This window comes from Sapajus apella, unplaced genomic scaffold (genome assembly GCF_009761245.1).
Source record: "Sapajus apella isolate SASKATOON/1434 unplaced genomic scaffold, GSC_monkey_1.0 scaffold59, whole genome shotgun sequence".
Taxonomy (NCBI): domain Eukaryota; kingdom Metazoa; phylum Chordata; class Mammalia; order Primates; family Cebidae; genus Sapajus; species Sapajus apella.
Genome location: NW_022436999.1, coordinates 9,444,214 through 9,469,093, shown reverse-complemented (window position 1 = coordinate 9,469,093; position 24,880 = coordinate 9,444,214). Strand labels below are relative to the sequence as shown.

Here is a 24,880-nt window from a genome sequence, read left to right as displayed (position 1 = left end):
AAAAAAAAAAAAAAAAAAAAAAAAAAAAAAAAAGAAAATAAGCAAAAATACTAACTTCCTTTCTAATTTTCATTTCATTTGATTTAGTCATTTAAATTCATTCCACATTTTAAAATCTATGATTCTTTTTCTTTGTCTTTTTTCTTTTTTTTTTTTCTGAGATGGAGTTTTGCTCTTGTTGCCCAGGCTGGAGTGCAGTGGCACGATCTTGGCTCACTACAACCTCCGCCTCCCAGGTTCAAACGATTCTCCTGCCTCAGCCTGCCGAGTAGCTAGGATCACAGGCATGCACCACCATGCCCAGCTAATTTTGTATTTTTAGTAGAGATGGGGTTTTGCCATGTTGGACAGGAGGATTTCGAACTCCTGACCTCAAGTGATCCACCTGCCTCGGCCTCCCAAAGTGCTGGAATTACAGGTGTAAGCCACCGCGCCCAGCCAAAAGCTATATTCTTACAGCTTTTCAAAAACTTACACAGCCGGGCGCGGTGGCTCAAGCCTGTAATCCCAGCACTTTGGGAGGCCGAGGCGGGTGGATCACGAGGTCAAGAGATCGAGACCATCCTGGTCAATATGGTGAAACCCCGTCTCTACTAAAAATACAAAAAATTAGCTGGGCATGGTGGCGCGTGCCTGTAGTCCCAGCTACTCAGGAGGCTGAGACAGGAGAATTGCTTGAACCCAGGAGGCGGAGGTTGCGGTGAGCCGAGATCGCGCCATTGCACTCCAGCTTGGGTAACAAGAGCGAAAACCCGTCTCCAAAAAAAAAAAAAAAAAAAAAAAAAAAAACTTACACAGTTTATTTTTATTTTTTGAAATGGAGTCTCTTGTCATCCAGGCTGGAGTACAGTGGCACGAACTCGGCTCACTGACAACCTCAAGGGTTCGAGTGATTCTTCTGCCTCAGTCTCCTGAGTAGAAAGGACCACAAGTGTGCGCCACCACACCCAGCTAATTTTTGTATTTTTAGTAGAGACAGAGTGTCACCATATCAGCAAGCCTGGTCTCAAACTCCTGACCTCGTGACCTGCCCACCTGAGCTTCCCAACATGCTAGGATTACAGGCATGAGCCACAGCACACGGCCTAGTTATTTTTATATTAACTATCTAAATAAACAACATGGCCAGGAGTGGTGGCTCAGCCTGTACTCCCAGCACTTTGGGAGGCTGAACTGGGAAGATCACGAGGTCAAGAGATCAAGACCATCCTGGCCTGGTGAAACTCTGTTTCTAGTAAAAATACAAAAAATTGGGCCGGGCGCGGTGGCTCAAGCCTGTAATCCCAGCACTTTGGGAAGCCAAGGCGGGTGGATCACGAGGTCAAGAGATCGAGACCATCCTGGTCAACATGGTAAAACCCCGTCTCTACTAAAAATACAAAAAATTAGCTGGGCATGGTGGCGCGTGCCTGTAATCCCAGCTACTCAGGAGGCTGAGGCAGGAGAACTGCCTGAACCCAGGAGGCGGAGGTTGCGGTGAGCCGAGATCGCGCCATTGCACTCCAGCCTGGGTAAGAGCGAAACTCCGTCTCAAAAAAAAAAAAATACAAAAAATTAGCTAGGCATGGTGGCACGCGCCTGTTGTCCCAACTACTCAGGAGGCTGAGGCAGGAGAATTGCTCGAACCCAGGAGGCAGAGGTTGCAGTGAGCCGAGATCATGCCACTGTACTCCAGCCTGTGTGACGGAGCGAGAGAGACTCCACCTCAAAAAAAAAAATTAAAAAAGCAACACTTCATGAAAACAAATATTAAATAACTCTCAAAGCTGAATAAACTATAGCCACACCAAACTGAGCTGGTGCTTTCCTATATTTTTTTCATTTTATAATGAAAAATATACCTCTAAAGAGCATATGGGCTGGGTGTGGTGGCTTATGCCTGTAATCCCAGCACTTTGGGAGGCTGAGGCAGGCAGATCACCTGAGGTCAGAGTTCAGGACCACCCTCGCCAACATGGTGGAACCTTGTCTCTACTAAAAATACAAAAATTAGCCAGGTGTGGTGATACCCACCTATAATCCCAGCTACATGGGAGGCTGAGGCAGGAGAAGTGCTTATATCTGGAAGGTGGAAGTTACAATGAGCCAAGATCTCACCACTCCACTCCAGCCTGAGAGACAAACTGTCTTAAAAAAAAAAAACACCAAAAAGCATATGAACTTCAATTTGTTTCAAGAGATGACTGAGTTTCACCTCCCAAAGTTCTCAGCAAACTCCCCCAAGATTCTTATATTTCAATTAGACACCAATCTGAATGGTTTAGGATTTATGCTATTAAAAACGCCCTTGAGCTCCTTGGAAAAAGAAGATTTAAAAGGAAAAACAAAAAGACGCAGAAGCCAAGAACTCCACTGGCCAATCTAAAACAACCTCAACAACAAAATAACGATACTCAGCTGAGGGCAGTGGCTCACACCTGTAATCACAGCTACTTGGAAGGATGAGACAAGAGAATCACTTGAACCCGGGAGGTGAAGGTTGTAGTGAGCCAAGGTCGCAACACTGCACTCCAGCCTGGCCGACAGACTGACTCCGTCTTAAAAAAAAAAAAAATACTCTTGGATACAATCCAAGTAATAAAATAAATATTCATGAGTCCATACTGATAAAAATGAATCAGTAAATAATAAATGAGGGAGAAGGAACAAATCTTCCTTACAGAACTCAAGTAATACAAGTAGATATACCCCCTCTAGAAAGTAGAGCTTAATTCTCCTCCCCTTGAGTGTAGGATGGACTTAGTTACTTGAATCCAAAGAACAGAGTATGGAAAGGGTAAAAGATAGTAACCTCATTGTGGGGAAGCTCAGATGACATCACTGTGGCCAACTGATCAAGGGTAACATCATCACCAATATGTCATGTTCCTATCATGATGTGATAAGAAAGGCATTTTATTCACCTCTGTGGTATTCTTCCCCAAATAAAAAACCCCAGTCTAATCATGAGAAAACCTCAGACTAACCCAGTTTGAGGAATATTCTACAAATACCTGGCCAGTACTCTTCAAAAGTTTCAGTATCAGGCCAGGCATGATTGCTCATGCCTGCAATCCTACCACTTTCGGAGGCCAAGGCAGGCAGGTCACTTGAGGCCTGGAATTTGAGACGAACCTGGCCAACATGGTAAAACCCCATCTCTACTAAAAATTACCCAGGAGTAGTGGCACACACTTGCAGTCCCAGCTACTTGGGAGGCTGAGGCATGAGACTCGCTTGGACCCGGGAGGCAGAGGTTGCAGTGAGCCAAGGTCGCGCCACTGCACTCCAGCCTGGCGCCTGGTGACAGAGTGAGACTCTGTCTCAAAAAAAAAAAAAAAAAAAAATCTTTAAAAGCTTTAAGATCATGAGAAACAAAGAAAGACCTAGAGATCATCACAGACTGGGGGAGACCAAGACCATGTGATAACAAAACGCAATATGGTATCCTTGATTCAATCCTGGACTAGTAAAAGGACATTCATGGAAGACCTGCTGAAATTCAAATAAAGTCTGTCATGTTAATAGTATTATCCCAATGTTAATTCCTTAGTTTTGACAAACGTTCCATGGTTATCTTAACATTAGGGAGGCTGGGTGAAGGGTATACCGGAACTCTGTACTATTTCTGCATCTTTTCTGTAAACCTAACATTATCCCAAAACAAAAAATTTGAACTTATCATGAATGTTTGTAGTTCTAGACAGAAAAAGATTTCAGGTACTAACACACTAGGAATGTCCCAATGCTGAATAGCCCTTCAGTCAAACTCAACTAGACATGAGATAGGTCTAGCAGGCCAATCAGGACTACCACCAACAGTCTCTACTCTAGTCACCTCCCTAATCTAGATGCATAATAAACTGGAAATTAAATAGCAGAGCCAACAGAATCTCCTTCCACATGCCAAAATCCCTTTCCCCAAAGCAGTACTAAGGAAAGGTAAAAATAAAATTTCAATTTTTTTTTTTTTTTTTTTTTTTTTTTAGACATAATCTCCGTTTGTTGCCCAGGCTGGAGTGCAGTGGTGCGTTCTCCACTCACTGCAACCTTGCCTCCCAGGTTCAAGTGATTCTCCTCCGTCAGCCTCCCGAGTAGCTGGGATTACAGGCATGCATCACCATGTCTGGCTAGTTTTGTACTTTTCGTAGATACGAGGTTTCGCCGTGTTGGCCAAACTGGTCTCAAACTCCTTCCTGACCTCAGGTGATCCACCTGGCTCAGCCTCCCAAACTGCTGGGATTAAAGGCCTGAGCCACTGCGCACAGCCACATTTCAAGAATTCTCAGTAATACTCCCAAATTTGGAAAGAACCAAACTGAGTTGGTAGGCAACCTCAAAAAAATCTCTCACAAAAGTACTCTTGATAGTAAGTACTCCTACTTACTACTGCAGGAGCTCAGCACAGGCGTGAAGAGTTGGTAGGGCTATTTTTTAACATCTCCATGCTCAGTTTGGGAAATGAGAAGCAGCCCATAAGAGTACAATATACCTGGAACTTGTTGGAATGGGATTTGGTATAGGACATTCAATGGGATCTCAAATAAAAAGACAGATTCCAAGTCCCCAGCAAAGACTGTCTCAGCCCCAGTGACTAGTGTTTGCCAGTGGAAATGATGCATGACAGTTAGGCTAGGATTCAGAGATAATGAATGGGTCTTCTCCACCTTCTCTTTGCCCATTTGCTCGCTGGATGGAGAGGACTCTTTGGTCCTACAGGATGGTAGAGCCATAAAATGAAACGAGTCTCAGCCTATCAATTACCAGATGAAAGGCTATCTGCTGACCAGGAAAATCGACATTTGACTGCATCAGTCAATGGGCGATGAACGTATGAACTTCTTAGAGAGACAATGAAGAGAAAAAACAAAAAACTTCACACACAATTACTCCAACCTCTTAATGTTAGTCATGTTTTTATAAGACTTAAAGTGAATTTTTAAGTGCCAGAATCTCTTGTATTAAAATACCTAAATTTCAGTCATTTCTTTCATTCTATTTGTTTTTTGTGGATTCTAGCTCTTTTTTATACTGCTGACATTTTTTTTTTTTTTTTTTTGAGACGGAGTTTCGCTCTTGTTACCCAGGCTGGAGTGCAATGGCGCGATCTCGGCTCACCGCAACCTCCGCCTCCTGGGTTCAGGCAGTTCTCCTGCCTCAGCCTCCTGAGTAGCTGGGATTACAGGCACGCACCACCATGCCCAGCTAATTTTTTGTATTTTTAGTAGAGACGGGGTTTCACCATGTTGACCAGGATGGTCTCGATCTCTTGACCTTGTGATCCACCCACCTCAGCCTCCCAAAGTGCTGAGATTACAGGCTTGAGCCACCGCGCCCGGCCTTATACTGCTGACATTTTTTAATTTTTTTTTTTTTTTTTTTTTTTTTTTAAATACAGGCAGGGTCTTACTATGTTGCCCCAGCTAGTCTTGAACTTCTGCATACAAGCAATCTTCCTGCCTTGGTCTACCAAAGCACTGGGATTATAGACATGAGCCATCGCGTCCAGTATATTACTGAAACTTTTAATGATGATGACAACCTTGTAACAATCCCAAAAGTACTATTATATCCATTTTACTGATGAGAAAAGCACAGCTAACATGCAGTAAAGCTGATTTCTGAATTCAAGCATTCTTATTCCAGAGCCCATGTTATTAATTCCTATACTATACTGTCTCTATATAAGCATGTAGCACATTAATCTTTTATTTTGTTTTGTTTTGAGATGGAGTCTCACTCTGTCACCAGGGCTGGAGTGCAATGGTGCGATCTCTGCTCTCTGCAACCTCTGCCTCCCAGGTTCAAGTGATTCTCCTGCCTCAGCCTCCCAAGTAGCTGGGATTACAGGTGCCAGCCACCACGCCCGGCTAATTGTTGTATTTTTAGTAGAGACAGGGTTTCACCATGTTGGCCAGGCTGGCCTCAAATTCCTGACTTCAAGTGATCCGCCTGCCTCAGCCTCCCAAAGTGCTGGGATTACAGGCTTGAACCCTGTGCCTGGCTTACATATTAATCTTTTTTTTTTTTTTTAATAATTTGCTGAGCGTGGTGGCTCATGCCTGTAATCCCAGCACTTTGGGAGGCCGAGGTGGGTGGATTACCTGAGGTCAGGAGTTCAAGACCAACCTCGCCATCAGGGTGAAACCCGATCTTAAAAATAAATAAATAAATAAATAAATAATAATTCAGTCCCCATAGGGACTGCCAAAAATTGCCAATGCCGACTATATTTCAAGTTATCATGGTGGGGTATTGGGAAAAGTTTTCAATTAGCAATAATCACGCCTTGGATAAACCTCACTGGCTATGATACTGCCACTGTGCAAAGCTGCATTTTAAATCTTTAAAGAGGGAGTATTAGAGCAACTGGAAGCAGTAGCTGCTAATGCCTAAAGTGGCAAGGCCAGTGGCAAACCTGAAAAATCTAATGGCAGCCACAAAAGCTTTATACTAGACATTAAAGTAGCTTAATATGTATCAGGCACATCCTTTTCTTTCTTTGCTTCTTTCTTTTTTTTTCCTTTTTTTTTTTGTCTCACTCTGTGGCCCAGGCTGGAAGTGCAGTGATGTAATCACAGCTCACCACAGCCTTGACCTCCTTGGCTCAAGCAATTCTTCCTCCTACCTCAGCCTCCCAAGTAGCTGGGACCACAGGCACATGTCACCACTTCAGGCTATATCACACATATCTAATGCCAGTTTATCTGAAGCAAACTGCACAGAGGAAACTTAAGAATCTGGTTATCAACATTTCGGAGAAGCAGGGAAGAATAAAATAGGAACAATCATGCATATGCATTACTAGTACGTCCTAGAGGAAACAATACCTTGGGATAAAAAGCATACATTGGTTTACTTTCAGAATCGTTCCAGAAAACATTTATAATTTAGAGAAATATATGTGTATGTTTTAAACTAACATAGAATTAGCTCTAAGACAATTTGCCAAAGAACCATTTGTTTTAAATAAGGAAGAACTGCTGAATATTTAGTGGAAGGTATGCTAAACTGACATCTGTTACAACTCTAACATAATTCTAAATTTCACATTCATTAACGACTAAGACAATGTCTCTGTAAATTAATCCTGCTTAGCTAGTCTGAATATGGTATTCTCATTCACATAAACGTACAAGATAGTGGTTGCAGCAACATATGGCATCCCATGCATTAAATACACTAAAATTCTTAGGAAAAGCACAATTTTTAAAGTAGAGGAATCTGTTACCAAGGAAAAGGGGGAGGGCTGGGAGGAAATGACACATACTTTCTCATGCAGTGTGAGATTATGCTGCAGGTTCCAGATATAACATTCAAAGCGTCTTTTTAAAAACAAAAACATTTTCCTCAATAACATCCTGAGATGTCCAGTTTTGCATGTAAATCTTGCATCCAAATGTCACCCTTTACAATAATTCCACAAATGCCCAGAATCTTTCAACAAGAACAATTAACTGTGTTTTTCCTTTCCAGAACAACCAGCTGGTTAACCAAACAGAGAAACCAAATTATCCTAGTCACCAGATGTCTTAATTTGGAACAGTTAAAAGCAATTTGGAATAATCCAATTCTTGAATTGGTACTACATGTTTACTATTGCTTCCTTTTCTAATTCTGAAAAGATGCTTTTAAGAATTAGGCAAATGCTATCTTTAATAACTGCAAAAAAAATGAGGAAAAACAAAAAGAACCATATCCTGTTATAGAATGATGTTAACATTAAGAGACAGCTACTTAAATACTGTATACATTTTAGTTAGAAACTGATAAGCTCTAACAACATTAAATCTGCTCAAAAGCTCTAAAGAATTACCCTACTCTGGCTGGGCACAGCAGCTCACGCCTGTAATCCCAGCATTTTGGGAGGCTGAGGCGGGTGGATCACCTGAGGTCGGGAGTTCAAGACCAGTCTGACCAATAGAGAAATCCCATCTCTAAAAAATAAAAATAAAAAATAAAGAATTACCCTACTTCAAAAATTGCCAGGCCCGGTGGCTCATGTCTGTAATCCCAGCACTTTGGCAGGCCAAGGCAGGCAGATGATGAGGACAGGAGTTTGACACCAGCCTGGCCAACAAGGCAAAACCCTATCTCTACTGAAAATACAAAAATTAGCCAGGTGTGGTGGCGATGCCTGTACTCCCAGCTACTCAGGAGACTGAGGCAGAAGAATGGCTTGAACCTGGGAGGCAAAGGTTGCAGTAAGCCAAGATGGTGCTACTCTGCACTCCAGCCTTGGCCACAGAGCAAGACCCTGTCTTAAAAAAAAAAAAAAAAAATAAAAAAAAAAAGCTGGGCACAGTGGCTCATGCCTATAATCCTAACACTTTGGGAGGCCGAGGTGGGTGGATCACCTGAGGACAGGAGTTCAAGACCAGCCTGGCCATCATGGTGAAATCCCATCTTGAAAAAAAAAAAATTTTTTTGAAAACAATTCTTGGCTAGCACTTTGGGAGGCTGAGGTGGGTGGATCTTTTGAGACCACCTTCCACCTTGGGCAACATGGCTAAACTCCAACTCTACAAAATCTAGCTAATTTTTTTTTTTTTTTTTTTGAGACGGAGTTTCACTCATGTTACCCAGGCTGGAGTGCAATGGCGTGATCTCGGCTCACCGCAACCTCCGCCTCCTGGGTTCAGGCAATTCTCCTGCCTCAGCCTCCTGAGTAGCTGGGATTACAGGCACGCACCACCATGCCCAGCTAATTTTTTGTATTTTTAGTAGAGATGGGGTTTCACCATGTTGACCAGGATGGTCTCGATCTCTTGACCTCGTGATCCACCCGCCTTGGCCTCCCAAAGTGCTGGGATTACAGGCTTGAGCCGCCGTGCCCGGCCAAAATCTAGCTAATTTTTGTACTTTAGAGCTAAATGTACAGGGTGCAGTAGCGTGCACCTTAGTCTCAACTACTTGGGAGGCTGAGGCAGGAGAAGCATCTGAGCCCAGGGAGGTTGAGGCTGCAAGCTGAGCTGTGATTGTGCCACTGCACTCCAGCCTGAGTGACGGAGTGAGACTCTCACTCAATAGCAAAACCCAAACTAAAACCGAACCAAACACAAAAACAGTTCTGGAAAGGTTATGACATCACAGGTCTAGAACATACCGAATTCAGCAAGGAAGAGTCATGAAGTCCCTTTCTTCATGGAGGACAGGACAGAAAGAGACAGGTGGATATACAGCCCAATAACTAATTATAATAATAAAAAGTGATGAGTGTTACAAAAAATAGCATAGGGTAAGGCAAGAAAAACGAGGCAGGAAACGCCATTTCAATTCAATCATTAAGAGAAAGCTTCCCCATGAGGTTACATTTAGCTGAGACCAAGACAAAATGAGGGAGGCAGGGGAATGGATTACATGGAACAAGGGCTTCCTAGGCAGAGAGAAACAGCAAGTGGGCCAGTGCAGCTGAAGTCAGAGAAAGAAAGAATGGTATAGAAAATGAGGCTAAAGAGGTTGCTGAAGCCAGATAAGAGCTCTGTCACGGTAAGAACTATGGATTTTATTCTCAAGTGAGAAAGCCGCTGTAGGTTGAGAGCAGGTAAGAGACACCGAGAATGGATTCCTTTGGCTGCTGCCTGGAGAACAGACTAAAGGGCAAGAATAAAAGTAGTTAGTTCAGAGGTTTGTGCAAAATTCTGAGAAAGAGTCGACAGAAGTGGCTGGGTGTAGGTCACAAATACGAAAGAATTTTCTGCTAAGACTGCATGTGGTGTGTGAGAAGAGAAGTCAAAAATGATTCTTAGTTTCTGGCTTAAGCAGCAAGGTAAATATGCTGTTGGTGTATTATTAATACTTTAATTACAAGCTTTTAAGATGATTAATTGGACAATTAGATCATTATCCAGTTGTTTATATAGGCCTTACTGATAAATTGTAATATATTAATATTAAAAAGAGAACAGAATTCTCTTTTTTTTTTGGTCTTTTGAGACCAAGTCTTGCATTGTAACCCAGGCTGGAGTGCAGTGACACAATCTCGGCTCACTGCAACCCCCAACTCCTGGGTTCAAGCAGTTCTAGTAGCTGGGATTACAGGTATCCACCACCACACCCAGCTAATTTTTGTATTTTTAGTCAAGATGGGGTTTCGCCATGTTGGCCAGGCTGGTCTCAAACTCCTGGCATTGATGATCCGCCCACCTTGGCTTCCCAAAGTGCTGATACTATAGGCATGAGCCACTGCGCCCAGCCTAGAATTCTAAATAACAATAAAAAACATACTACTGGTACTTGCAACAATGTGGATGAATCTCAGAACTGGTTAGATGCCTGACACAAAAGAGTACTACAGTGGCTGGATGTACAGGATTTCATACAAAGTTTTTAAGAAGACAAAACAAATCTACAATGTAGAAGTAAGAATATAGTTATTTTGGTGGAGAGATGTAAACTGAGAAACAGAACAAGAGAATTCTGGGTGGTGATTATGGTCAGATTCACATATTTAAAAATAAAATCATGGTGCTCACTTCAGCAGCATATATACTAACATTGGTACAATACACAGATTAGCATGACCCCTGCACAAGAATGACATGCCAGTGTGTGAAACATTCCATATTTTTAGGGGTGTGTGTGTGTGTGTGTGTGTGTGTGTGTGTGAGAGAGAGAGAGAGAGAGAGAGAGAGAGTGTCTCACTCTCTGTCACCCAGGCTGGAGTGCAATGGCAGGATCATGGCTCACTGCAATGTCAGCATCCCAGGATCAAATGATCCTCCTGCCTCAGCCTACCAAGCAGCTGAGATTACAGGCATGTGCCACCATGCCTGGCTAATTTTTGTATTTCTGTAAGAGATGGGGTTTTGCCATGTTGCCCAGACTGGTCTCAAACTTCTGGACTCAAGAGATCTGCCTGCCTCAGCCTCCCCAAAGTGCTGGGATTATAAGCATGACACACCGTGCCTGGCTTTTAGGAGTATTTTAACAAAGAAGAACATTCAGATAACAAGAAAGAATTCTTGGAAATTAAAAATAAGAGCAGAAACACAAAATCCACAGAAGAACTAAAAGATTTGGTTAAGGAATACTACCAACTAAAGTTGAAGAAGAAGAAAGAATGAAATCAGAGGACTGATCAATCTAAGTCAAACATCCTAAAAATGAAAAGTACAGAAAGAGAAGAAAGCAGAAAAGAAAAAGAAACCCTGAGTGTTCAGCAAAAAGGATGGCAAAAGAAAGCCATACCAAGCCACATATATCTTGAAATTTCATAATGCTGGAGATAAAGGAAAGATTCTAAAAGTGTCCATAGAGAAAAGAGGTCTCATAAAAAATTTGAAGAATAGCAACAGTATCAGACTTCTCAATAACAATCCTTGGGAAAAAATAAAAATAATAAAAAAATAATAATGCCTTGAAAATTCTGGGTCAAAATTACCTCTAACCTGGAGTCTTTTTAGCCAGTCAAGTTAACAATGAAATGTGGTTATAGAAGAGACATTTTATGTATGCATATTTTTAAAAATCATGGAGAATGACTCCCTGCTTCTGTGAAGCCTCACAGTGTGGAAAGAGCACAAACGGTCAGCAGATGGGGAGGAAGAGCCTGGAGGGAAGCCTCCTGTTGGGGCCTGCTGAGACTGAGTGGAGCAGCCACAAGGAGAAAACCTCCAGCATCCCAGGCCCAACACTAAGCACAAGATAGTAACAGCTCGCAGCTGAAGGCATTTGAAGTTCTGGGTATATCAATGTTAACTACAGTAACAACAAAACCCAAACCAGGCTAGACTGCTCAAACCCCAACACTCACAGTCTGACAGAAGCACAGGTATTCATTTCCAAGGCTAAATACCACTTACCTCAGTCTCTACTGTTCTTCTACACATGATGTACAGAATTCAATTTTAAAGAGAGAAATACCAACAAGTTGTCAAGAAAGGAGGTCATAAACAGAAAAAAACCCGAATACTCAGATACGCACCATACACCTACTAATAGTGTAACTATACCCTCCCACTGCTTAAAAAACTAAAAAAAATTATGAATTGGTTATTTTTAAGCAATCCCCCAAAACAGAAAATAACAAGAATTGGCAAGAATGTAAAGAACCTATAGTACAGCCAAAATGGAAAACAGTGTGAAGGTTCCTAAAACAAAAAAAAATTAAAAATCGGCTGGGCACAGTGGTCACGCCTGTAATCCCAGCACTTTGGGAGGCCAAGGTGGGTGGATCACCTGAGGTCAGGAGTTTGAGACCAGCATGACCAACATGGAGAAACCCCATCTTTGCAAAAATAAAAATTAAAAATTGCTAAGAGTTGCTAAGAGAATAGATTTTAAGTAGTCTCACCACACCCAAAAAAATGTATGTAAGGCAGTGGGTATATTAATTGGCTTGATTTAGTCATTCCACAATGTATACACACATCAAAACATCCTGCATAAATATATACAACTTTTGTCAATTAAATACATTTTTAAAAAAAGAATGTGAAGAAACTGGAACCTTTATATATTGCTGGTAGGAATGTAAAATGTAGCAGCCTTTTGAGCAGTTTCTCATAAAGCTAAACACATTTATGTAAAAACTTATACATGAATGTTCGTAGTAGCATTATTACTATTTGAGACAGAGTCTTACTCTGTCACCCAGGCTGTAGTGCAGTGGCACAATCTCGTAATCTTGGTTGACTGCAACCTCTGCCTTTTGCAGTACTTTGGGAGGCCAAGGCAGGTGGATCACCTGAGGTCTGGAGTTCAAGACCAGCCTGATCAACATGATGAAACCTCGTCAATACTAAAAATACAAAAATTTGCTAGGTGTGATGATGGGCGCTTTTAATCCCAACTACTCAGGAGGCTGAGGCAGGAGAATCTCCTGAACCCAGGAGGCTGAGATTGCAGGAGCTGAGATAGTGCCACTGTACTCCAGCCTGGGCGACAAAGCCAGACTCTGTCTCAAAAAAAGAAAAAAAAAAAAAACCAACCCTGCAAAAATGATTACGTTAAAAAAGTAGACAAATTTATGAACAGATAGAGTATTTCAGCAAAAAGACGTTACATATAAGAAAAAAATCAAATGGAAACATTAATAATTTTTTTAGAAAACCATGTAAGAGGCTGGATGTGGCAGCTCACACCTGTAATCCCAGAACTTTGGGAGGGTGAGGTGGGTGGATCACCAGAGGTCAGGAATTGGAGACCAGCCTGACCAACCTGGTGAAATCTCGTCTCTACCCAAAAATTAAAAAACTGGGCACAGCGGTGTGTACCTGTAATCCGAGCTACTAGGGAGGCTGAGGTACAAGAATCACTTGAACCCGGGAGGTGGAGGTTGCAGTGAGCCAAAGGTTGCAGTGAGCCAAGATCATGCCACTGCACTCCAGCCCGGGTGACACACACTTTGTTTATAAAGCCATAGACGGGTTAAAAGTAAATGGATAGAAAAAAGATATACCATGCAAATACTAATAAAAAGAAAGCTGCAATGATTTACTAATATGAGACAAGCAAGAAGTCAGAACAGAGCTTATTAACTCAAAATGAATCACAGACCTAAATGTAAAAGCACAAACTACAAAACTTGTAAGAAAAAAAAAATAGGGAATTTATGACCTTTGGTTAGGCAAAGGTCTCTTAAAACACAAAAAGCACAAACCACAAGAGAAAATTTTGACTTAATTTAAATGTAAAACCTGCTTTTGAACAGCTATTAAAATGCAAACTACAGGCCAGGCACAGTGACTCACACGTATAATCCCAGCACTTTGGGAGGCCCAGGTGGGTGGATGGCTTGAGTCCAGGAGTTCAAGACCAGCCTGGACGACATGGCCAAATCCCATCTCTACCAAAAATACAAAAATTAGCCAGGTGTGGTGGCGCATGCCTATAGCTCCAGCTACTCCGGAGGCTGGGATGGAGGGATCCCTTTAGCCTGGGAGGTGGAGACTGTAGTGAGCGGAGATTGCGCCACTGCACTCCACTTCAGCCTGGGTGACAGAGTGGTAACCTGCCTCAAACAAAAACAAAAACAAAAACAAAAAACCACAACAAAACCAAAAACAAACAAAAAGAAATTTTAAGAAAAGAAAATGCAAACTACAGACTGGGCGACCATATTTGCAAATCACAATCTGATAAAGTTGTTATATCCAGAATATATAAAGAATTCTTGCAACCAAACTAAAAGACAAATAATTCAATTAAAACATGGGAAAAGGAGGCTGGGAGCAGTGGCTCATGCCTGTAGTCCCAGCACTTTGGGAGGCTGAGGCGGGCTGATCATGAGGTCAGGAGTTAGAGACCAGTCTGGCCCAGCTAGTGAAACCCCGCCTCTACTAAAAAAATACAAAAATTAGCTGGCCATGGTGTTGTGTGCCTGTAGTCCCGGCTACTTGGGAAGCTGAGGCAGGAGAATCGCTTGAACCTGGGAGGCAGAGGTTGCAGTGAGTTGAGACTGCGCCACTGCACTCCAGCTTGGGAAACAAAGCGAGACTTCGTTTAAAAAAAAAAAAAAAAAAAAAAAAAGTGAACAGACACTTCACCAAAGAAAATATATGAATGACAAATAACCACGAGAAGCTCAATAATATCAGTCATTGGGGATATCCCAGAACTTTGGGAGTTATATTATATTATATATATAATATATATATACTAATATATTATGTTAAAAATTATATTAATAATTACCTATTACTACACATGTGCTAAAATGCCTATAATTAAAAAGAATTAACAATACCAAGTTCTGGCAAAAATGTAAAAGCAACAGAAACTTTCATACATTGACGGTAAAATGTTATAGCCATTTTGGAAAGTGGTTTGGCAGTTTTTTTTTTTAAGTTAAATACATACTTACCCAGCAATCCCACTTTTACGTATTTACTCAAGAGAAATGACAACTTATGTCCATACAAACATCTGTACATGTGTTCATCATAATTTTATTTATAAGAGCCAAATACCTAGAGAAAAAAACAGAAATATGGGTAAGCTTAAGCACAGAAAAAACAAATAAACAAAGGCCCTCCCTCCCCCAGAAATATCTGTCATCTACTGAATGGAAAAACAAACTGTGATATACATATCTAATGGAATCTGACTCGCCATAAAAAAGGAACCAGGGATACATGAAACATAAAAGAGTATATATTGTATGATTCCATTTAAGTAACATTCTGGAAAAGGCAAAATTATAGGAAGTGGTTGTTAGCGGCTGGGGTTGTGGTGAGGGCATTGATTATTCTCTACAAAAAAAATTTGAAAATTATCCTGTATGAGGTGTCTGGTAAAGAAAAAGAAAAAAATAAACAAACAAACAAACAAAATTTAAAAATTAGCCAGACTGCTGGGCATGGTGGCTCACACCTGTAATCCCAGCTTTGGGAGGCCAAGGTAGGTGGATTACTTGAGGTCATGAGTTCGAGAGCAGCCAGGCCAATGTGGTGAAAACCCATCTCTACTAAAAATACAAAAATTAGCTAGACGTTGTGGTGCGCGCCTATAGTCCCAGCTACTTGAGAGGCTGAGGCAGGAGAATGGCTTGAACCCAGGAGGCAGAGGTTGCAATGAGCCAAGATCATGCCACTGCCCTCCAGCCTGGGTGACAAAGTGAGACTCCATCTCAGAAAAAAAAAAAAAAAATTAGCCAGACATGGTGGTGTGCATGGTGTGCACCTGTGGTCTCAGCTATATGGGGGGCTAAGGAGGGAGGATCACTTAAGTCTGGGAGGTTGAGGCTATGTGATCGATCAGGCAAGGCATGATCACTCCAGCCTACGCAATAGAGCAAGATCCTGTCTAAACAAACAAATAAACAAAAACTCTAAAATACTTTAAAAACTTAGTTTCTCTTTTTTAGAATTTATAACTTTACTCATAAAATATCTGACGGGAATTTTTGCTGACCAAAGAAATGCTATAATTTTGTTCTAACAGTTTTACTGAGTTGACTATTATTCTGAGGCTGCAACATTAATTCATCATTCAACTCAGCTATAAAGAATAAATATATAACGTAAAGAACGACAAGCTCTATAATGAAAAATAAAACGGAGTTTAAGGGATGTAACATGACGAGAAGAGATAAGATGGGGTCAAGATCTTTTAGATAAGATAGCTAGGACAGACAACCCTAAAGATGTACATCTGGGAAGACACCTTAATTTAAAAAGTAAGCAATGCAAATCTCTGGAGAAGTAGCTGTGACCCTAGCAATTTAATGTCATCCTTAAGAAAAATTAAATAATAATAAAAGAAAGGCCAGGTACAGTGGCTCACACCTATAATCCCAGCACTTTGGGAGGTTGAGGCAGGCGGATCACGAGGTCAAGAGATCAAGACCATCCTGGCCAACACAGTGAAACCCCATCTCTACTAAAAAAATATACAAAAGTTAGCCGGGCGTGGTGGTGCACACCTGTAGTCTCAGCTATGAGGGAGGCTAAGGCACAAGAATCAACTGAACCTGGGAGGCGGAGGTTGCAGTGAGCCGTGATCACGCCACTGCACGCCAGCCTGGGTGACAGAGCAAAATTCCGTCCCCCAAAAAAACTAGGAAACTGAATATGCCTGCTACAAAGGAATTATACAGAATGACAGCAAGCACCAGGCCAAGCACAGAACCCTGAACACCACTGATTAAGGAATGAGTGGGAGGGAAAAACCACAAAATTATAATAGAGACAATGAAAAAAGAATTGGAAGAAAACCAGAAAAATGGCCAAATGACAACTAATATTAACTGATCATTACCATCCAAGTTACTGTGTCAGCCTCTTCACATGAATTGCTTCACTGAACCCTCCCAATGACCCTAAAAGACAGTCTTTTTATTACAGTGTTTTAGACGAGGATGCTAAGACAGGTATTGCATGGTAGCTGAGAAAATGGGTGTAGAGCCAGACTGCCGTTTTGCAAATCCTGCCTTTACTAGCTATATGTTTCAGTTTCCTATTCTTTAAACAGGAGAGAGCAATATCAATGTCATAGGGTTTCATAAATTAATTACCACTTTAAGTGCCGAGAATGGTGCCTGGCACAAAAGCAGCACTCAAATACCACTAGGTGGGAGTATAGACTGTCAAAGAAAAGCAATATGAGGTATCAAATGATAACCTGCATAATAAACTAGTATTTGACAGGATTTCTACCCCTTTTACATATAAATGTAAGTATATATATATTTGTGTATGTGTATAGACTAGATGCTTATAAGGTAAATTCACAATACGAATGATCCCCCCAAAATGCTTCCCTAATTCATAAAGACACTAATATATGGATTTTAAAATTTTCCACTGTTAATTGGTGGATGAAATAAGATTAAGCCAGAATGAGGCTTCCTGACGTTGAATAGTTTACAATCATGTAAACATATCTCTAGACAATAAAGCAATATTTTATAAATATTTATTGACAGCTAGAGATACTTTCTTTTGCATTCTCAGGTTGATTCACTACTTAATTTTCCAAATTAGGAGACCATCCAAAAGAACTATGCTGAAATAGAAATCAAAACAAATCCCTAAACATAAATATTTATAGCCTGTATAATATTCATGTAAAGATACAGCAGAACTAGCTCTTGTAACCACTTTTGTGTTATAATGCGGTAAGATCAGAATCTATTAAATTCTAAATTCATTTCCTCTCTTCTGAACACAGTAAAAGACCATGATATCAGAGAAATAACCAACAAAAGGCATAACCCTTGAACCATCTGGGAAGAAATGGATATTAAGAGGAGAAAAAGTTCACATGTACTTTATAGATCAGATGTGCAGGATAAAAAGAACTGAAAATCATGCACGGTCAATTGTAACTTCACTAAACATAGGAATTAGACTTAAGCTATCAAACTGTTTAAATACTTGCTTTCCTTGTCCTTGGCACTGATTACTACTGCCATCTATCAGGAGATCCAAAAATTAAGAAAACTGTAAAATATCACCGGGACATAATTCCAATCTTCAAAAAGAAAGATGTCTAACATATTAATAATTACTTAAATTTCAGGGTGGGCACAGTGGCTCATGTGTGGAAACCCAACACTTTGGGAGGCCAACGTGGGTGGATCACTTCAGTCCCGGAGTTCAAGACCAGCTTGGCCAACACGGCAAAACCCTTGTCTCTGCTAAAAACACAAAAATTGGCTGAGCATAGTGGCTCACATCTGTAATCCCAGCACTTTGGGAAGCCAAGGTGGGTGGATCACCTGAGGTCAGGAGTTCTTGACCAGCCTGACCAACATGGTGAAACCTTGTCTCTACTAAAAATACAAAAATTAGCTGGGTGTGGTGGCGGGTACCTGTAATCCCAGCTACTTGTGGGGATCAGGTAGGGAGAACTGGTTGACCAGGGAGGCAGAGATTGCAGTGAGCTGAGATCTTGCAACAGCACTCCAGCCTGGGCGACAGATCAAGACTCCCTCTCAAAAAACAAACAAACAAAAAAAACAAACAAACAAATGAAGGGATAAATATTCAGGGAAATAAATAGCTTAAAGAAAAACAAGGCTGGGAGTGGTGGCTCACACCTATAATCCCAGCACGTTGGGAGGCCAGGGCAGGCGGATCACAGATCAGGAATTCGAGACCAGCCTGACCAACATGGTGGCACCCCAACTCTACTAAAAATACAAAAATTAGCTGGGTGTGGTGGTGTGTGCTTGTAATCCCAGCTACTCAGGAGGCTGAGGCAAGACAATCACCTGAACCTGGGAGGCGGTGGTTGTAATGAGCCAAGATCGCGCCACTGCACTCCAGCCTGGGTGACAGAGTAAGACTCCATCGTAAAAAAAAAAAAAAGAAAAACAAAGATACAGAACTGCAGAATGGATAAGAACTCACCAACCAACTATCTACTGCCTTTAGGAGACTTATCTAACACATGAGGACTCACATAAACTTAAAGTAAAGGGATGGAAAAAGGCATTTCATGCAAATGGACACCAAAAGTGAGCAAGAGCAGCTATCAGGCAAAACAAACTTTAAAGCAACAGCAGTTAAAAGAAACAAAAAGGGACATTATAAAATGGTAAAAGGCCTTGTCCAACAGAAAAATATCACAATCCTAAACACATATGCACCTAACACTGGAGCTCCGAAATTTATAAAACAATTACTAACAGACCTAAGGCATGAGATAAGAGCAACACAGCAATAGTGGGGGACTTCAATACTTCACTGACAGCACTAGACAGGTCATCAAGACAAAAAGTTAACAAAGAATGCATTTAAACTATATCTTGGGGCCAGGCGTGGTGGCTCACACCTGTAATCCCAGCACTTTGGGAAGCCAAGGCAGGTGGATCACGAGGTCAGGAGTTGGAGACTCCTAGATAACATGGTGAAACCCTGTCTCTACAAGAGACACTGGGCATGGTGGCTTGTGCCTGTAGTCCCAGCTACTCAAGAGGGACTGGGACAAAAAATTAGCTGGGTGTGGTGGCTCGTGTCTGTGGTCCAGCTATTCAGGATGCTGAGTCAGGAGAATCTCTTGAATCCCGCAGGAGAATCGCTTGAACCCAGGAGGTGGAGGTTGCAGTGAGCAGAGACTGTGCCACTGCACTCCAGCCTGGGCGACAAAGCAAGACTCCGTCCAAAAAAAAAAGACACACACACAACCAAAAACAAAATCATTTCATTTTATAAGCACAGAACACACATTCTATTCACCAGCATATGGAACTTTCTCCAAGATAGGCCATATGACAGACCATAAAATGAGCCTCGATAAATTTAAGAATACTGAAATCATATCAAGCACTGTCTCAGACCACAGAAGAATAAAACTGGAAGTCAACTCCAAAAGGAACCTCAAAACCATGGAAAATAAATAACCCGCTCCTGACTGAGCACTGGTTCAAAAATAAAATCAAGATGGAAATTTAAAAATTCTTCCAACTAAATGACAAAATGTATCAAAACCTCTGGGATACAGCAAAGGCACTTCTAAGAGGAGAGTTCACAGCCCTAAACACCTACATCAAAAAGTCTGAAGGAGCACAAACAGACAATCTACTGTCACATCTCAAGGAACTAGGGAAATTAGAACAAACCAAACCCAAACCCTGAAGAAAGAAAGAAAATAACCAAGAGCAGAGCAGAACTAAATGAAACTGAAACAAAACAAAACAAAGCCAATACAAAAGATAAATAAAACAAAAAGCTGGTTCTTTGAAAAGATAAAATAAAACTAATAGACCACTGGCAAGAATAACCAAGAAAAAAAGAGAGAAAATCCAAATAACCTCACTAAGAAACAAACAGGAGATATTACAACTGACACCACTGGAATACAAAAGATCATTCAGGGCTGCTATGAACACCTTAACGCACATAATCTAGGAAACCTAGAAAGCATGGATAAATTTCTGGAAAAATACAACCCTCCCAGCTAAAATCAGGAAGAATTAAATACCCTGAACAGAACAATAACAAGCAGCAAAATTAAAATGGTAACTTAGAAATTAACAACAACAAACTGGACACAGCGGCTCGTGCCTCCAATTCCACCACTTAAGGAGGCTGAGGCAGGCAGATCACTTGAGGTCAGGAGTTTGAGACCAGCTTGGCCAACATGGTGAAACCCCATCTCTACTAAAAATACAAAAAAAAAAAAAAAAAAAAAAATTAGGTGGGCATGGTGGCGGGTACCTGTAATCCCAGCTACTCAGGAGGCTGAGGCAGGAGAACTGCTTGAACCCGGGAGGTGGAGACAGCAGTGAGCCCAGATTGCACCACTGCACACCAGCCTGGGTGACAGAACGAGACTCCATGTCAAAAAATAACATACATCCATACATAAATATTAACCACCACAAAAAGTTCAGGCCAGCTGCAGTGGCTCACGCCTGCAATCCCAGCACTTTGGGAGACTGACGTGGACAGATCACTCGAGGTGAGGAGTTCCAAGACCAGCCTGGCCAACATGGTGAAACCCTGTCTCTACTAAAAATACAAAAATTAGCTGGCCGTGGTGGTACTTGCCTGTAATCCCAGCTACTCAAGAGGCTGAGACAGAAAAATCGCTTGAACCCAGGAGGCGGAGGTTACTATGAGCCAAGATTGCACCACTGCACTCCAGCCTGGGAGACAAAGTGAGACTCCATCTTTAAAAAAAAAAAAAAAAAAGGCCAGGCATGGTGGCTCACACATGTAATCCCAGCACTTTCAAACGCCAAGGCAGGCAAATCACGAAGTCAAGAGATCAAGACCATTCTTGCCAACACAGTGCAACCCCATCTCTGCTAAAAATACAAAAATTAGCTAGGTGTGGTGGCACATGCCTGTAATCCCAGCTATGTGCTTAGGACGCTGAGGCAGGAAAATTGCTTGAACGTGGGAGGCAGAGGTTGCAGTGAGCCGAGATAGTGCCACTGTACTCCAGCCTGGCAACAGAGTGAGACTCCAACTCAAAAAAAAAAAAAAAAGTTCAGGACCAGACGGCTTCATAGCAGAATTTACTAGGCATTCAAAGAACTGGTACCAATCCTTTTGACACTATTCCACAAGATAAAGAACAAACTCTCCCTAATTCATTCTATGAAACCAGCATTACCCTAATAGCAAAACCAGGAAAGGATATAACCAAAAACAAAACTACAGACCAATATCCTTGATGAACATAGATGCTACAATCCTTAACAAAATACTAGCTAACCAAATCCAACAACATAGCAAAAAGCTAATCTACCATGATCAAGTGGGTTTCATACCAGGAATGCAAGGATGGTTTAACATATACAAATCAATAAATGTGATACATCACATAAACAGAATTTAAAACAAAAATCACATGATCATCTCAATAGATGCAGAAAAAACATTTGACAAAATCCAGCATCCCTTTATTATCAAAACTCTCAGCAAAATCAGCATATAAGAAACATACCTTAATGTAAAAAAAACCATCTATGACAAACCACAGCCAACACAGTGCTAAATGGGGAAAAGTTAAAAGCATTCCCTCTGAGAACTGGAACAAGACAAGGATGCCCATTCTCATCACTCTTCTTCAACACAGTACTGGAAGTTCTAGCCAGAACAATCAGACAAGAGAAAGAAATAAAAGTCATCCAAATAGGTAAAGAGGAAGTCAAATTGTCACTGCTTGCTGACGACATGATCATTTACCTTGAAAACCCTAAGGACTCCTCCAGAAAGCTCCTAGAACTGATAAAAGAATTCAGCAAAACTTCTGGATACAAGATTAATGTACATAAATCAGTAGCTCCTCTATACATAAATAGCGATTACACAGAGAATCAAATCAAGAACTCAACCCCTTTCACAACAGCTGCAAAAATATCAAATAAAATACTTAGGAACATACCTAACAGGCTGGGCGCAGTGGCTCAAGCCTATAATCCCAGCATTTTGGGAGACCAAGGCAGGTGGATCACTTGAGGTCAGGAATTCAAGACCAGCTGGCCAATGTGCCCATCTCTACTAAAAATACAAAAAATTAGCTGGGCAAGGTGGCACACCCCTATAGTCCCAGCAACTTAGGAGGCTGAGGCAGGAGAATCACTTGAACCCAGGAGGGAGAGGTTGCAGTGAGCCAAGACTGTGCCACTGCATTCCAGCCTGAGCAACAGAGCAAGACTCCATCTCAAAAAAGGAAAAAAAAAAAAAGAAAAGAATATACCCAACAAAAGAGTCGAAAGACCTATACACAGAAAACTACAAAACACTGCTGAAAGAATCATAGATGACACAAACAAATGGAAACACATCCCATGCTCATGGATGGGTAGAATTGGTATTGTGAAAATTACCATGCTGCCAAAAGCGATCTACAAATTCAACGAAATCCTCATCAAAATACCACCATCATTCTTCACAGAATTAGAAAAAACAATTCTAAAACTCGTATGGAACCAAAAAGGAGCCCACATAGCCAAAGCAAGACCAAGCAAAAAGAATAAATCTAGAGGCATCACATTAACTGATTTCTAACTATACTATAAGACCATAGTCACCAAAACAGCATGGTACTGGTATAAACATAGGCACACAGACCAATGGAACAGAATAGAGGACCAAGAAATAAGCCCAAATACTCACAGCCAACTGATCTTTGATGAAGCAAACAAAAACATAAAGTGGAGAAAGGATACCCTTTTCAAAAATGGTGCTGGGATAATTGGCTAGCCACATGTAGGAGAATGAAACTGGATCCTCATCTTTCACCTTATAAAAAAATCAACTCAAGATGATTTAAGGACTTAAACCTAAGACCTGAAACTAAAAATTCTAGAAGGTAACATTGGAAATTCTAGACATTGGCTTAGGCAAAGATTTCATGACCAAGAACCCAAAAGCAAATGCAATAAAAACAAAGATAAAGAGCTGGGACCTAATTAAACTAAAGCACTTTTGCACAGCAAAAGGAACAGTCAGCAGAATCATCAGATGTAAAATGGGAGAAAATCTTCACAATCTATACATATGACAAAGGACTAATATCCAGAATCTACAATGAACTCAAATCGGTAAGAAAAAAACAAGCCCATCAAAATGTGGGCTAAGGACATGAAGAGATAATTCTCAAAAGAAGATACACAAATGGGTATGCTGGGCGCGGTGACTGACGCCTGTAATCCAAGCACTTTGGGAGGCTGAGTCAGGTGGATCATGAGGTCAGGAGTTCGAGACCAGCCTGGCCAATATCGTGAAACCCCGTCTCTACTAAAAATACAAAAATTAGTTGGACATGGTGGCGGGCACCTGTAGTCCCAGCTGCTCAGGAGGCTGAGGCAGGAGAATTGCTTAAACCTAAGAGGGGGAGGTTGCAGTGAGCCGAGATCATACCACCGCACGCCAGCCTGGGCAACAGAGCGAGACTCCATCTCAAAAAAAAAAAAAAAAAAATTTTAAACATTTGGCCAGGCACAGTGGCTCATGCCTGTAATCCTAGCACTTTGGGAGGTCAAAGTGGGTGGATCACCTGAGGTCAGGAGTTCAAGACCAGCCTGACCAACATGGAGAAACCCTGTCTCTACTAAAAATATAAAATTAGTCAGATGTGGTGGCACATGCCTGTAATGTCAGTTACTCAGGAGGCTGAGGCAGGAGACTTGCTTGAACCTGGGAAGTGGAGGTTGCAGTGAACCAAGACCAAGCCATTGCACTCTAGCCTGGGCAACAAGAGCAAAATTCCATCTCAAAAAAAAAAAACAAAAAAAGAAAAGAAGATAAGCAAATGGCCTACAAACATATGAAAAAATGCTCAACATCACTAACAATCAGGGAAATGCAAATCCAAACCACAAAGTGATACCATCTTACTCCTGCAAGAATGGCCATAATCGAAGAATCAAAAAACAGAAGATGTTGGCATGGATGCAGTGAATAGGAAACACTTCTACACTGCTGGTAAGAATGCAAACTAGTACAGACACTAGGGAAAACAGTGTGGAGATTCCTTCAAGAACTAAAAGTAGATCTACCACTGGATCCAGCAATCTCACTACTAGTTATCTACCCAGAGAAAAATAAGTCATTATACAAAAAAAGATACTTGCACACATGTTTATAGCAGCACAATTCACAATTGCAAAATCGTGGAACCAACCCAAATACCCATCAATCAATGAGTGGATAAAGAAACTGTGATGTGTGGCTGGGCGCGGTGGGGCCATGCCTGTAATCCCAGCATTTTGCGAGGCCGAGGCAGGCAGATCATGAGGTCAGGAGTTCAAGAACATCCTGGCCAACATGATGAAACCCCATCTCTATTAAAAATACAAAAATTAGGCCGGGCGCGGTGGCTCACGCCTGTAATCCCAGCACTTTGGGAGGCCGAGGCGGGTGGATCACGAGGTCAAGAGATCGAGACCATCCTGGTCAACATGGTGAAACCCCGTCTCTACTAAAAATACAAAAAATCAGCTGGGCATGGTGGCGCGTGCCTGTAATCCCAGCTACTCAGCCTCCTGAGTAGCTGG

At 41.4% G+C, this 24,880-nt stretch overlaps 1 protein-coding gene and 2 non-coding genes across 8 annotated transcripts in view; 1 reads left to right on the top strand and 2 right to left on the bottom strand.

The window, feature by feature from the left end:
- Positions 1 to 24,880, bottom strand: part of WDR89 (WD repeat domain 89) — a 63,077-nt gene that overhangs the window by 32,460 nt on the left and 5,737 nt on the right. For 4 of the 6 annotated variants that reach the window (XM_032245905.1, XM_032245906.1, XM_032245899.1 and 1 more), the window contains exon 2: positions 14,786 to 14,891. The exons of 1 other annotated variant lie outside the window; for it this stretch is intronic. The gene's annotated coding sequence lies outside the window, so the exon portion shown is untranslated. Of the gene's footprint in view, positions 1 to 13,196; positions 13,255 to 14,785; positions 14,892 to 24,880 lie in introns of those variants that run through there. One more of the 6 variants, XM_032245901.1, reaches the window with a different exon arrangement.
- On the bottom strand, positions 6,172 to 6,312 carry LOC116528731. Its single transcript, XR_004259164.1, has one exon. It is a non-coding gene; the product is annotated as a U4 spliceosomal RNA (small nuclear RNA).
- On the top strand, positions 10,447 to 10,550 carry LOC116528738. The gene has a single exon (XR_004259171.1). It is a non-coding gene; the product is annotated as a U6 spliceosomal RNA (small nuclear RNA).